This window comes from Ictalurus punctatus, chromosome 1, assembly GCF_001660625.3.
Source record: "Ictalurus punctatus breed USDA103 chromosome 1, Coco_2.0, whole genome shotgun sequence".
Lineage (NCBI taxonomy): Eukaryota > Metazoa > Chordata > Actinopteri > Siluriformes > Ictaluridae > Ictalurus > Ictalurus punctatus.
In genome coordinates this window covers 33,427,041-33,442,035 of record NC_030416.2, presented here as the reverse complement: position 1 = coordinate 33,442,035, position 14,995 = coordinate 33,427,041, and the positions used below count along the sequence as shown (strand labels likewise).

Here is a 14,995-nt window from a genome sequence, read left to right as displayed (position 1 = left end):
TTTTTACTGCGTTTATTTATTTACTCATTTATTTCTCACCCAATGTGTTTCATACCTCGATTATTTTAACTTGAAATTTTTAATGTCGGAATATATTTTAACCTGATTTTTTTTTTTTTTTTTTATTACCCGAATTATTTTAAAATGAACGTTTTAACATCTCAATTATTTTAGAGAGAATTTTTTTTGCAATGTGAACTTACTTAAAATTTTCAGTGTGAATTTTAAGATATTTGAATATATTCGATCTGAATTCAACTATTTGGAATTCATTTGAAATTTTAGGTTAAAAAAAAAAAAAATTCAGGTAATACAAATACAGTTTTAAAAACCACGCAGGTATTTTTTACTATATATTTTTATATTATAATAATTTTTTTTTACCTAATAAGTTTAATATCTGTATTATTTTAACTTGAAATTTTTAATGACTGAATTATTTTAACCTGATTTTTTTTTATTACCTGACTAATTTTAACTTGATTTTTTTATTACCAGAATAATTTTAACCTGAATTTTTGTATTGCCTGAATTATTTTAACCTGAATTTTTGTATTGCCTGAATTATTTTAACTTGAATTTTTGCATTACACGGATTATTTTAACCTGAGTTATTTTAACTTGAATATTTGTACTGCCTGAATTATTTTAACCTGATTTTTTTTATTACCTGAATTATTTTAACTTGATTTTTTTTATTACCTGAATTATTTTAACCTGATTTTTTTATTACCTGAATTATTTTAACCTGATTTTTTTATTACCTGAATTATTTTAACCTGATTTTTTTATTACCTGAATTATTTTAACCTGATTTTTTTATTACCTGAATTATTTTAACCTGATTTTTTTATTACCTGAATTATTTTAACCTGATTTTTTTTATTACCTGAATTATTTTAACTTGATTTTTTTTATTACCTGAATTATTTTAACCTGATTTTTTTTATTACCTGAATTATTTTAACCTGAATTTTTTATTACCTGAATTATTTTAACCTGATTTTTTTTATTACCTGAATTATTTTAACCTGATTTTTTTTATTACCTGAATTATTTTAACTTGATTTTTTTTATTACCTGAATTATTTTAACCTGATTTTTTTTATTACCTGAATTATTTTAACCTGAATTTTTTATTACCTGAATTATTTTAACCTGATTTTTTTTATTACCTGAATTATTTTAACCTGATTTTTTTATTACCTGAATTATTTTAACCTGAATTTTTTATTACCTGAATTATTCTGAAAACTTAAAACCTAAACTATTTTAGCCTCATTTTATTTTATTACCGGAAATATTCGAATCTGAACTTTAAATAGCTTGATTTTTTTTAATACAAGTATTTTTAATACATTAATTAGTTTAGCCTGAATTTTTGACCGCTTGAATTTAACTTGAATTTTTAACACCTGAATTATTTTCACCTAAAATCTTTATTACCTGAATCGTTTTAACTTGCATTTTTAAACCTGAATTTTCAATAGCTAAACTGCGGCCTAATTCAGGTTTAGGTTTCACTGGACGAGCCGACTCCATAAAGATCTGATCGCGGATACTGAATGAAACGAATTCTCACCTGTGCTGCATCAAAGCTGTCCACTCCAATAATGAAACTTCTTAATGGACACCTAAAAAAAAAGAACAAGAACAAATCATCTTTAAAAATTAAAAAAAAAAAGAAGAAGAAAAGAAAAAAAAACAGCTTGAAAAATCAAAAATTCACCCTTTATTTGACACGTATCCCTTTTAAAATGCGCTCTTATCTGCTTTTATTGCTCACAGATTTCGGTGCGCTTCCAAAGGTTTCAGAAAACTGCTGAGTCACATCAAGCACCTGACCAATCAGGCCACAAATTAAAAACACGGAGGACGAAATGCTGGTTGAAAAAAAAAAAAAAAATTGACTTCTTGTTGAATGAATATAAGTTGAACTGAAAATATTTCACTGCCAAAATTCCAAAGTTGCTAAAATGTAGCTAAAAACTACACAGTGTGTACTTTTGGGACATTGATCAGTGTGATGTGATGTGATCTCTATAGCAGTGTAAAAAAAACAAAACAAAAAACATACACATCCCTGCGCATGAGCCGTTACTATAGAAACAATCATATTACTACTGTTCCATAATGCGGACCATCTGACCAATCAGATTCGAGAATTCAACCACACTGTGGAGTATAGTATTTTATCAGCACGCCGTCCGGTTCGGTTCGGCGCCGTTATGGATCAGTCGCACCCCTTCGAAGCCTTGAATCCTTTTCTTCCACGTCACCAACATTTCTTCATTCCACGATCAGTGTCTCTACTACTAAATAAATACACGCTCCTGCGATGGTCGCGTTCGCGCGACTTTACGGCACCGATGCCTGGAAGCCACGTCCTTCTTACGATCTGTCGGTGTTTATTTCTCTCCGGTGCCAAACTCAAGACGACACACATCTATCTTGTTCAAGAACGCCGGCATCATCAAAGGCACCGCAGCGGCGTAAAAGTGCTGTCGCATTATGAACCGGACGAACTCATCAGGCTCCACATCACGCTCCTCTGGGTCACAGTGCTAATGCGGAGTGAGTCATACAGACATGCTAGATGAGGCCATCAATTACACACACCAGATGTGACCAACATGTGGCCAGATACAGAAGTCCGGCACTCCTACAGCTCACAGCAGACATGCAGATAAATTTGTGTAAAGTCTAAAGTCTGAGATAGATAGATAGATAGATATATAATTAATAGATAGATAGATAGATAGATAGATAGATACCCAATAGATCAAGATACTAAATTCACAATGCGACTAAAAATCTGAAGATCCTTTGCTGGAACATTTTTCAAAATAAAAGTTAGTATTTTTGGTCACATTTTAAAGTCACAGCTCAAATTGTTTATTTATTTATTTCCTGCTAAAGAACTATCGTAATGGAGACTGAACAGCAGCGCTTGGGGAACTACTTTTTGTTTTTTTCCCCCCACGTACAGCAATTTAATCAAGCTAGCATGTGTTGGGAATTTGGGCAGCGAGACAGAGGAAGTGCAGAAAGCAGTAAATCTTAAAAAAACACGCCACGTGTGGTGCAGAAGCCCGATTTCAGAGGAGACCGAAAGTGTTGAAGTTTGCCGACTCGGGAGAATTTTACTTGGGTTCGAATTGTAGTCGTGCGCCGTGACCGTGTACTTCCTGTGTAAACTGTTTCACGGCACACTTTTCTTTTTTTTCAAACAATCTCTGAACCAATCCAGGTGATTAGATCTAAAGGGGTCAGAACATGATTCTGAATGTTTTCCTTCTGTCTGGGAGTGCACTCTATCAGTTTATGCTCTGTAAAGTCCCAAAACACACGGGGGGGAAATTCTCGTGGGGGAAATAAGTACTGGATACGTCAACATTTCTTTTCATTAAATACATTTCCAAAGTATCTCAGAAGTTTTGAAATACGTCTGTGACGGATTGCATCGTTATGTTTCGCAACAATAATGTTGTGAAGGTCTTGGGAGAGCTCTTTGCGTTTACCCGTCATGAGATCTTTCTTCTGTGACACCTTAGTAACGAAAAGCCTTCTTATAGACCATCGATTTACTAACCCAGCTGATATTAATCTGCACAGATAGCGGGTATAATTACTTACGGATTTCAGCTGGTTCCTCGCCTTGGAGAACTACTTTTTCCCCCCGTGTCATTCCACTTCATTACACATAACTTTATTTAAGCACTTTAATGATGTGAATTCTTTATCTGTGTGGATTTCCTAAGTTAATACTGATGTCTGGTGAAAATTTCATGTGAATAACATCATTGCAAATGTATTTACTGAAAAAAACGTTGACGCGTTCAATGCTCATTTCCACCGCTGTATTTTCTCCCAAAGGGATTTATTCTATCGCACAGAGGACACTCCTCCAGACCTGCCTGAAAACGCCGCGTTCGAAGTCCAGATTTATTTCAGTAATTTCTCTACATCACAGCGTGCACCGGCAGAATAATCCCGCCCAAAGGCAGCCACGAAGAAAGAAGGCGAGGCTTCAATGAATTCGGGCGCCATGTCGCGGAGACGCTGCGCGTTTCGGTGAGAAAGCAAAACCCCTTTGTTTAGCCTTCTGAAAACGGGGGAAATCAGTGGCTACTGTTCGTTTATAACGCTGTTCCAGAGCAGTACGACCCGGACGTTTGATTGTGCACAACGTATTTTACAAGGACAGCTTCCTGAACACGGGCGAGTACAACGCAGGCTACACGCGAAGGCTCCTCCGGAAAAGTCGGGCGACTCCCAGTTTCCTCGGACAATCTCGCGCTTCTGAATCAGAACCTGCAGGTGCGTTTGATTATTTTATGAAGTAAGTGCTACTGACTGTTCAAAATGAAAAGACTTTTGTGTTGTGGCTCAGTTGTAGACCTCTGCTAACGCGCTAGCTAAAGTTTGCTAAGTTGCCTCAGTTATTGGTTAAATGTTTGTTTGTATGTTGGTGGTCTGACAGAGACGTTGATTGTAGCTGCTGTTGTGATTGAATCTGGAAACGGTTTATAATCAATCGAATCACAAGAATCCTAGCTTTCCAAAGATATATCGCACGAGTACCTACGTACACACAGATGCTGGGTACATCGCAAAAGTTACTCCCGCCGGCGGGTCGGAATTTACGCCGTACCTGAAAGGTAAGAGAGTTACGAAATAAAACCGTACCACTCTGAAACGTTCCGCCCAGGTCTTGGTTTCAAGCTTGCTTCCACTTGATCAGACGCATTTTCTGAATCGGACTCGGACTCTACACGGTAAAACCCACGACATGTTGCTTAGAATTGCTTTAGAAGCCTTAGAGGTTAAAGCTCAAGTTAAATCTAAGGGGCGTTACTTTTCCGACACACTCGTGAGGCTTTCTGCCAATCACAACGCAACGGGTCAGCTAGCCAATCAGAGCACTCTGGGCTTTTCGGAAGGAGGGGCTTTAGAGAAATCGGAGTGTTTCAGGCAGCCTGGGAATAGAGCTACTGCAATAATGTACAGTACGTCACAAATAACGCGTCTTTTGAACATTAAAGCATGTTGACCTGTCCTAGAACACCCGATAAACAACATAATTAACGTTTAAGAACCACGATACGACCCCTTTCAATTGGACAAGCCAGAGGAATTTACTCTTTCTGGTTTTCTCGGTAACATCTGATATGATGAGCGGTGCTTTTTTATTTTATTTTTAATCTTAACTTCGAAACATAAAGTAACTAATAATAAGAACCACTTGTTTTGCCAGGATTCTACAACATTACACTTTCACTTTCAACAAAAGTCACGTTACTCGTCGTGTATGGATGTGCGAAACAAGAACATGGTCAGGAATATTTGAGTTTCTATGCGCCACAGTTCTTCCTCAATTTTTAAAAAAAACAACAAAAAAAAAAAAACCCTTAATCAGCGCAAAACATTCTCGTGCTCTCAAAATCACCAACACCCGTGCTCTGGTTGTCCATCAGACATCGTAACGAGCGAGCTTTAGCCCATTTCTTTTAAACCCTCAGTCCTCCCTGCGAGTCCTGATCGACCAGGAACTGATCCTAGATCTGCCCCATTACCTCTGCAAAACTGTGTCAGGATCCTGAGAGCAGATCTAAGATCAGATGTCTTCTCTAAAGCTATTCATTAGGACAGAGCGGACAGAAACACACCGCAGATTAGCACCTTGCTTCAGACGGGATTGATGGATGCGTCTGGCTTCCCTGCTTATTTATAATGATTATAGTTACTCATCCTGGATGGGTACGCCTCGTCGGCGACGCTCAACACCAGCAGGAGGTGATCTCGGGCCTTAGAGCTGGAGATCCTGCGACTTTAGTGCTCTCGCTTAATATCCGTAACATGGCTGACATCACACCGTGGGGATCAGCGTTCCTTCGTGGGGTGTGTTTGCTTTGATCTCAGTGACAATGCACTCGTCATCTGCTGCCATGGAATTGACATCTCTCTCTCTCGCAAAATTCAATTCAAAGTACTTTATTGGCATGATTGCTTACATACAGTATTGCCAAAGCATCAATCTAGACAAGATAGGAGAATTAGAAAAGGAGAACTCTCTCTCTCTCTCTCTCTCTCTCTCTCTCTCTCTCTCGCACATATACAGAGTCTACACTAATGAAATTAATGAACGCTGGGAGGCAACATTAACAACATGACTGCTCAGTAACAAAGAGCTGATTAACTCCAGAGAGAGAGAGAGAGAGAGAGAGAGAGAGAGAGAGAGAGAGAGAGAGAGAGAAGCAACAGTGAGACTGAACACTCCCTGAGGCCTGCAGCACTTCCGACACACACACACACTCCTACACACATCTCACTGTAAACACGTTCCTGTGGAGCAGCCTACGAGAATCCTTCACACGGGCAAACTGACACAACACGTTTCCCCAACTGACATATGTCTGCGTGTAAAAGTACTGGAACGGCAAGGCCGGCTCTTTTGTTTTGTTTTTGCTACACGGTACACGGAAGATCTTCGAGCTTGAGGTTACCTGTCTGAACTCACCCAGTTCTTCAAGTGGTCAAAAATATTGGAACACACACGACACTGTTTCTCGTTGCCCGGGTGTGCCGTTTTTAGAGTGATTGTTTAAACATGTAATAGCGCTGCGTGGGTGCGTCTCGATCAGCTCGGAATGTAGTCGATCAGTACATGGTGTACACGAGTTGGAGCGCTGGAAAGGACCCTAGTGCTGGGACCCCACGCTGGGACACGGACGACTCGATTTCCGGCGTCGAGACTACGTACTCGCGTCGTAAAACGTCACCGCTGGCATTTGTCACCAAACAGGCAGGACCGACATCTTTCTGACATGCATCGTATCAATGTGCACGCTTAAAATCACACGTGTGTGTGTCGCGGTACTTCAAACCGGATCACGGGCTCACTAAGGTGTAAATATCAGGAAATGAACTTCGGATCTCAAACCCAAACACCAGTGTACATTCAGTGTACAGCAATATAAATAAATAAATAAATCCTTGCTGTTCCAATACTTTCAGAGGGGACTACATCTCATTTAAAGATAAGAAATGCTACTTGATGCTGCGAGCAGTGTTGTGGCCGAGGAGTCCATCCCGAGTAGGAATTCCAAACGGAGGGGGTGTTTTCTTTTGTTTGTCCTAGTCGGAGTTTTTTTCTAATCAATAAACTGCAGCATTGGTTATCTGTAGAGATCAGACAGGTCTGTCCCGCCCGAAGACAACCCTCTGGTGTTACCCAGTCTACCCACGCCACCTCTGAGTATCGGTAAGGATCTCCTAGCACTGCAGCTCTGGTGAATCTAACCGCATGTACAAAAGCAGCTCTTGAAGATCAGAATAAATGCTTTAAATCCGTAAGTTCACACGGGAACGCAGAGGGGACCTGATGACCAACCAGACAGCTGCGTGGATCACAACGTGTGTTCTGTACATCCGTTTAAAACCAATTCCTGATGAATTCATGTCACTTTACAGCCAGCCTTCAGCTCTACTGCTCTCTTTCTTTCTCTCTCTGTGCGTGTCTCTCTCTCTCTCTGTGTCTAAGTATCTATCGCTCTCTCTCTCTCTCTCTCTCTCTCTCTCTCTCTCTGTGTCTCAGTATCTATCGCTCTCTCTCTCGCTCTCTCTCTATGTCTTGGTATCACTCTCTCTCTCTCTCTGTGTCTCAGTATCTCTCTCTCTCTCTCTCTCTCTCTCTCTCTCTCTCTCTCTCTATCTCTCTCTCTCTCTCTCCATGTCTTGGTATCACTCTCTCTCTCTCTCTCTGTGTCTCAGTATCTATCGCTCTCTCTCTCTCTCTCTCTCTCTCTCTCTCTCTGTCTCTCTCTATCGCTCTCTCTCTATCGCTCTCTCTCTATGTCTCGGTATCTCTCTCTCTCTCTCTCTGTGTCTCAGTATCTCTCTATCGCTCTCTCTCTATGTCTCGGTATCTCTCTCTCTCTCTCTCCATGTCTTGGTATCTCTCTCTCTCTCTCTCCATGTCTTGGTATCTCTCTCTCTCTCTCTCCATGTCTCAGTATCTCTCTATCGCTCTCTCTCTATGTCTCGGGATCTCTCTCTCTCTCTGTGTCTCAGTATCTATCACTCTCTCTCTATGTCTCGGTATCTCTCTCTCTCTCTCTCTCTGTGTCTCAGTATCTCTCTCTCTCTCTCTCTCTCTCTGTGTCTCAGTATCTCTCTATCGCTCTCTCTCTATGTCTCGGGATCTCTCTCTCTCTCTGTGTCTCAGTATCTATCACTCTCTCTCTATGTCTCGGTATCTCTCTCTCTCTCTCTCTCTGTGTCTCAGTATCTCTCTCTTTCTCTCTCTCTCTCTGTGTCTCAGTATCTCTCTCTCTCTCTCTCTCTCTGTGTCTCAGTATCTCTCTCTCTCTCTCTGTGTCTCAGTATCTCTCTATCGCTCTCTCTCTATGTCTCGGTATCTCTCCATTGCTCTCTCCATGTCTTGGTATCTCTCTCTCTCTCTCTCTCCCCATGTCTTGGTATCTCTCTCTCTCTCTCTCGGTATATCTCTCTCTCTCTCTGTGTCTCAGTATCTCTCTATCGCTCTCTCTCTATGTCTCGGTATCTCTCCATTGCTCTCTCCATGTCTTGGTATCTCTCTCTCTCTCTCTCTCCCCATGTCTTGGTATCTCTCTCTCTCTCTCTCGGTATATCTCTCTCTCTCTCTGTGTCTCAGTATCTCTCTTTCACTCTCTCTCTGTGTCTCAGTATCTCTCTTTCACTCTCTCTCTATGTCTCGGGATCTCTCTCTCTCTCTGTGTCTCAGTATCTCTCTTTCACTCTCTCTCTATGTCTCGGTATCTCTCTCTCTGTGTCTCAGTATCTCTCTATCGCTCTCTCCATGTCTTGGTATGTCTCTCTCTCTCTCTCTCTCTATGTCTCGGTATCTCTCTCTCTGTGTCTCAGTATCTCTCTATCGCTCGCTCGCTCGCTCTCTCTCTCTCTCTCTCTCTCTCTCTCTCTGTGTCTCAGTATCTATCACTCTCTCTCTATGTCTCGCTCGCTCTCTCTCTCTCTCTCTCTCTCTCTCTCTCTCTGTGTCTCAGTATCTATCACTCTCTCTCTATGTCTCGCTCGCTCTCTCTCTCTCTCTCTCTCTCTCTCTCTCTCTGTGTCTCAGTATCTATCACTCTCTCTCTATGTCTCGCTCGCTCTCTCTCTCTCTCTCTCTCTCTCTCTCTCTCTGTGTCTCAGTATCTATCACTCTCTCTCTATGTCTCGGTATCTCTCTCTCTCTCTCTCTCTGTGTCTCAGTATCTCTCTCTCTCTCTCTCTCTCTCTGTGTCTCAGTATCTCTCTATCGCTCTCTCCATGTCTTGGTATGTCTCTCTCTCTCTATGTCTCGGTATCTCTCTCTCTGTGTCTCAGTATCTCTCTATCGCTCGCTCTCTCTCTCTCTCTGTGTCTCAGTATCTATCACTCTCTCTCTATGTCTCGGTATCTCTCTCTCTCTCTCTGTGTCTCAGTATCTCTCTATCGCTCTCTCTCTATGTCTTGGTATCTCTCTGTGTCTCAGTATCTCTCTCTCTCTCTCTCTGTGTCTCAGTATCTCTCTATCGCTCTCTCTCTCTATGTCTCGGTATCTCTCTCTCTCCCTGTGTCTCAGTATCTCTCTATCGCTCTCTCTCCATGTCTTGGTATCTCTCTGTGTCACAGTATCTCTCTCTGGGTCTCTCTCTCTCTGTGTCTTTCTCCATCTCTCTGTCTCTCTCTATTGCTCTCTCTCTCTTTGTGTGTGTGTTTGTCTCTCTCTCTGTATCTCGGTGTCTCTCTATTGCTCTCTGTGTGCGCGTGTGTCTCTCTCTGTGTCTTTCTCTCTCTCACTGTGTGTCTCTCTCTCTCTGTGTCTCGGTATCTCACTATCACACGCTCTCTCTTGGTGTCTCTGTATCTCAGTGGTGGGTCGGTGGTTAAAGGCTCTGGGTAACTGATCAGAAGGTCAGGAGTTCAAACCCCAGCACTGCCAGGCTAACCCTGTTGGTTGAGCGAGGCCCTTACCCTTCGCTCAGTCGTATAAATGAGATAAACGTAAGTCTCTCTGGATAAGGGCGTCTACCGAATGCCGCAAATGTAACTGCAATTTGGCAGCTTTGTGGGGGTCATGGGATTCAACCTTACAACCTTCTGACTAGTACAGATGTTTAGCGCTACCCGTTCAGCTGGGTCTCCACGACATAATAACCAGCGACTCCCGCCCTAAACGTTTTCAGAAAGGGAGGACGAAATTTCCCTCGTTTCCCGTCTCCGGCTTCTACCGCGTGACCGGGCTTCTCAGTCCGACGCCGGAATACGTCACGCTCGTATCGGCTTACACACAAGCCTGCGAGATTCGGGTTAAAAGAAGAAAGACTGTAACGACTGCCGAGAGCTCTCGGAGCGGTCCGCGCTCAGAGGAGCGAAAGCCACCCGCCGCTGCCTTTGACATCATTCTAGCTTCTGTAGCTCGAGTAGAATACAGACAGGAAACCTCACGCTGACATGAAACGCCCAGAGGTGCGCAGTACGTTCAGATTGCACTTTACACGACAGAACGTCTGTGTACTGCGGATGCGCTGTTCATCACGGCACTGTCTTTTACAACAACAGCACGCCCTGAAGTGTTCGAATACTCTTACATCGCGGATATCCGCTCCGAAAAGAAAGCGGGACGGAGATGTGATTGCTTCACACACGGCATCTATTAAAAAAACACACTGTAAACATTGTAGCATTTCTCCAAAAAAAAAGAAGAAAAAAAGAGTTTTTTTTACTCATTACTCATACGCTAATCGATTCGAATAGCTCGCCTGCTCACACGTCACGACGTGTCGTGTTTTTGACTAGCTTCTTCCCAACCCATTGACGTTTTTGGCCAAAGTAGCATGAGAAGGTTTCTAAAAGGACGGATAAAGGACCGAAAACGTGCGATACAGCTAGAAAAGCGAATAAGCGAGGACTAGATCAATACAACGGGACGCTCCTCACGTCGGCCACGGACGACTCGGGTCACGTCACGAAGGCCAGCAGCGTAGTGTAGCGTGAAGAGTTTGCATACTTTACACGAGGCGGTACTGTTTCCTCAGAGGTTCCGTGCTCCGGCATTTCCATAGAGAGCGTGTAGAGCCTCCCCAATCATGTAGCACCCCCGCCATATTGGACGAAGGGCGTGTCCCGTTCCCATGACGTTGTTAAATCTCCGGGTCTCGGCCCCTCACTGAGCAGGGCAGACGCAGAGAGAGGTGCGAGTGCAGCGGGAAAGCGACCCCCCACGCTTACACGACAGAACTGGTGATATTTGGAAAGTCGCTAAGGTTTGTCGCTAGGTTAGCACCACTGGTCTGCACAGACAGCTAGATAAAAGCCAGGCTGAGCCCCGCCTCTCCCCAGCAAAAAGAAAACACAGAGGGAGAGGGAACGCGGGGTTTTCCATTGATACACGTTCTATTTGAAAAGCGATAAAATACACCGAGTACCCAAATGATGCCCTGTCTGTGTTTGTTTTCTTGAAAACAATTTGCGCCCCCTTCCGAATAGTTTTCAAATATTTGCCTGCGTATCTTACGAACGTCTGAAGAATTTAAAGCGCGCCTGTTATGGTTTTGAAACGGGCCTGATTTTGTTTTAAAGGTCTCATACGATAGATTTACATGCATCCGAGGTCAAAAAAAAAAAAAACACTAATAATAATGCTCATAATTTAAACAGCAGCATTACGTTTTCCCCTCAGTGTCAAAACGACTCGTTAAATGATTCATTCTAAAGGATTCGTTCTGAACTCCTCCTTACAGAGAGCATATCCTGCTCTGATTGGTCGACGGCTGTCAGCGAGCGGCCGATGAAGACCGGAGGGCGGGACTTTTTGTTACAAACCTACGTAGGTTAGTACAGGAAGTAAAGTCTGGAATCACTAACGACTCGATTCAGCTGTTCAGAATCGATTCTTTCTTTTCCGAGTCTATAACTCTTTGGTTTTTGAAACGTTGCAGACTTTTTTTACATTCACAAACCGCTCTATAAACACACTACATGAAAGGTAATACCTGAAAAACCATAACAGGTGCACTTTAAAAACAACACGCCCTAGATGTAGAGCCTAAGCATCCCCGAGTCAAACCGTAAAACGTTTAGCGATTCCGAACGTTTTCCCTTAAAACGTTCTGCAGTCGTTGTGACTGCCGTCCTGAACTGCGTCTCATCTGATCTAGAAAACCCAGAACGCACGCAAAACGGAGCTTACGTTAGGTTCGAGAGGTTTTTAAATGCAAACGCTAACCGTGACAGAAAAACCGGTCAACGTTCGTACTCGACAGTGGCCTACGTTGTTTGTATCGCTGAACTACTGCGTGTCAGGATAGCGAGACGGACTTAGCGAGTCTCCTGATATGCAAATTTACACAGGAGCGAAACTCAGGACACGAACATTTTCCCTACCGACTAACTGGATTTTCCTGAACACCGCATTTCTTGTATAAACGCTCCTGCGAATGACTTACGGATACGCCGGTTTACTTCCTGCTTAACAAACGACGCCCACTGACTGCAAGAAAATCATACCTTATAACGTTAACACTGAACAGCACTCGATGAGTAAAAAAAATTTATGAATAAATAAATAAATAAACAAACGGTATTAATCTTTGACTTTTAGACATACTACAACATAACTTTACCCGGCAGGATGAGTTCAGGTCTGCGTTTATTCCCGAACGGTCCTCTGTAAGTCCGTTAACACGTGCGGGTGCCCTTCAGGAGCACGGCTCGAACGTAATGAATGAGAGATGCCGCCTCTGTTTGATTACGAGAAGAGTACGGTGGTTTCTTGGATATTAGGCCTACGCTGTAAAATCCCCGGGGCTGAATTAAAACCCGGTGTGTTAAATGAACGGTTCGCGCGTGTCTAGACCGACGTGCATAAAACACAGACGAGGTGTTTTTTTTTTTTTTTTAAATCTATATAATGGGGGGGGGGGGGGGGGGGACTAAAGAAATGTCATGCTTTAATTAAAATTTAGAACACTATTTTTTTTTTAAATGATTAAATTAAAAATAGTTATAAGAATTTTTTTTTTTAAACAGCGGTCTTTAAACAATTAAAAGACAAATATAATAATAAATGTATAAATAATGAATAAAAGGCATATGATTTGGACAAGACGGCTGTGAACCTGTGACTCGTTATGGTTTAAGTTCAGCCTGTAAAAGAACATCGAGCATAGCACAATCAAATATTTCGCTTGTGTGGCTCGTTACTAGAGATGGAGTCTCTTCGTACATCGTTCCTATTAAAAGCGTACAGTATTAATAGTCCAGAAGTGATCGAGAACACACACACACACACACACACACACACACACACACACACTTACGGGAAGCGTCCTACCCTATCTGAGAAGCTCAGCATCCCGACTGAGGCTCCGGCCGAAGGTCAGAGGTCATCTGGCCATCCTGTGACGTTATCTCTCTCACAAGTGCTACTCGAAACTCTAGAGATCCTTTACAAACAAGCACACACACACACACATATAGACACGATGTCTCTTTCACAGAACATGCAACTTCTGCTCCTCCTCTTTTAATAGCCTGCTTATAAGTGACTCATATACACAGAAACACACACACACACACGAGCTGGGAAAAGCATGTGCTTTTGCAAAATGAAACAATCGAGGTCTACAGCTGCATTCACAGTGTTGCAACACTAACCACAACAACTCCTGACTCCACCTGGTTCACACACACACACACACACACACACACACACAAAGGCTTCCTCCTCCCATCGCTGCACTCAGACTGCTGAAGATGAACAGAACATCAAAAGACTAAAAAGGTGGATGTGGGGAGAGAGAGAGAGAGAGAGAGGGACAGAAAGAAAGAGCGAGAGAAAGACAGAGAGAGAGAGCGCGAGATAAAGACAGAGAGAAAGATGGTTACAGATATGGTTGTTTTATATATATATATATATATATATATATATATATATATATATCTCGTTGTGTGCGTGTTATATATTATATATTATATATTATATATATAGATGATCAACGATCTGCCATAACATTAAAAACAGTGACAGGTGAAGTGAAAAACAGTGATTATCTGGTCACAGAGGCTCCTGTGAAGGGGTGGGATATATTTATTAGACAGCAAGTGAACGGTCATGTGTTGGAAGCAGGAAAAACGGGCAAGCATCAGGATCGGAATGACTCTGACCAGGGTCAGATCGAGATGGCTAGACGACTGGGTCAGAGCATCTCCAAAACAGCATGACGTGTGTGGGGAGTGAAGGATAGCGGTCTGGTCCGATCCCACAGAAGAGCTACTGTAGCACCAATTACTAAAGAAGTTAATGCCGGTGATGAGAGAAAGGCGTCAGGACCCACAGGGCATCACTGCAGACCGGTCAGAGTGGCCCCTTTCTGCAGGATCACGCTCCCTGCTACACGGCAGAAACTGTTCAGGGACGGTTTGAGGAACAAGACGAAGAGTTCAAGGTGTTGACTCGGCCTTCAGATTCCCCGGATCTCGATCCCATCGAGCGTCTGTGGGACGTGTTGGACAAACAAGTCCGATCCATGGAGGTCCGACCTCGCAACTTACGGAACATAAATGATCTGCTAACGACTTAGTGCCGGATACAACAGCACACCTTCAGGGGTCTTGTGGAGTCCACGCCTCGACGGGTCAGAGCTACACACAATAGGTGGTTTTTAGTGTTATGACTGACCGGTGTGTGTACACACATGAGAGAGAGAGAGAGAGAGAGAGAGAGAGAGATGGTGACTGATGGATCCAAATCAGGTGAATGGTCGAGGAATTACAGCACTATTTTTAAGGACAGTTCCTTCCCTTCTCCGTAATCTTCCCTTCCCGTCCGATCCCGGTCTCATCTGTCCATAGGATGCTGTTCCAGAACTGTAACAGGGTTTATCTTTGATGTTTTTGGTAAACTCTAATCTGGTCTTCCTGTTGTTGACGCTCCTTGCCGGTTTACATCTTGTGGTAAAGTCTCTGT

At 42.7% G+C, this 14,995-nt stretch overlaps 1 protein-coding gene across 7 annotated transcripts in view; it reads right to left on the bottom strand.

Moving 5' to 3' along the window:
• The window catches only part of nck1b (NCK adaptor protein 1b), a 63,192-nt gene that overhangs the window by 23,544 nt on the left and 24,653 nt on the right, over positions 1-14,995 (bottom strand). For 6 of the 7 annotated variants that reach the window (XM_053684031.1, XM_017480870.3, XM_047158459.2 and 3 more), the window contains one exon: positions 1,583-1,634. The gene's annotated coding sequence lies outside the window, so the exon portion shown is untranslated. Of the gene's footprint in view, positions 1-1,582; positions 1,635-13,360; positions 13,543-14,995 lie in introns of those variants that run through there. The other variant, XM_017480890.3, reaches the window with a different exon arrangement.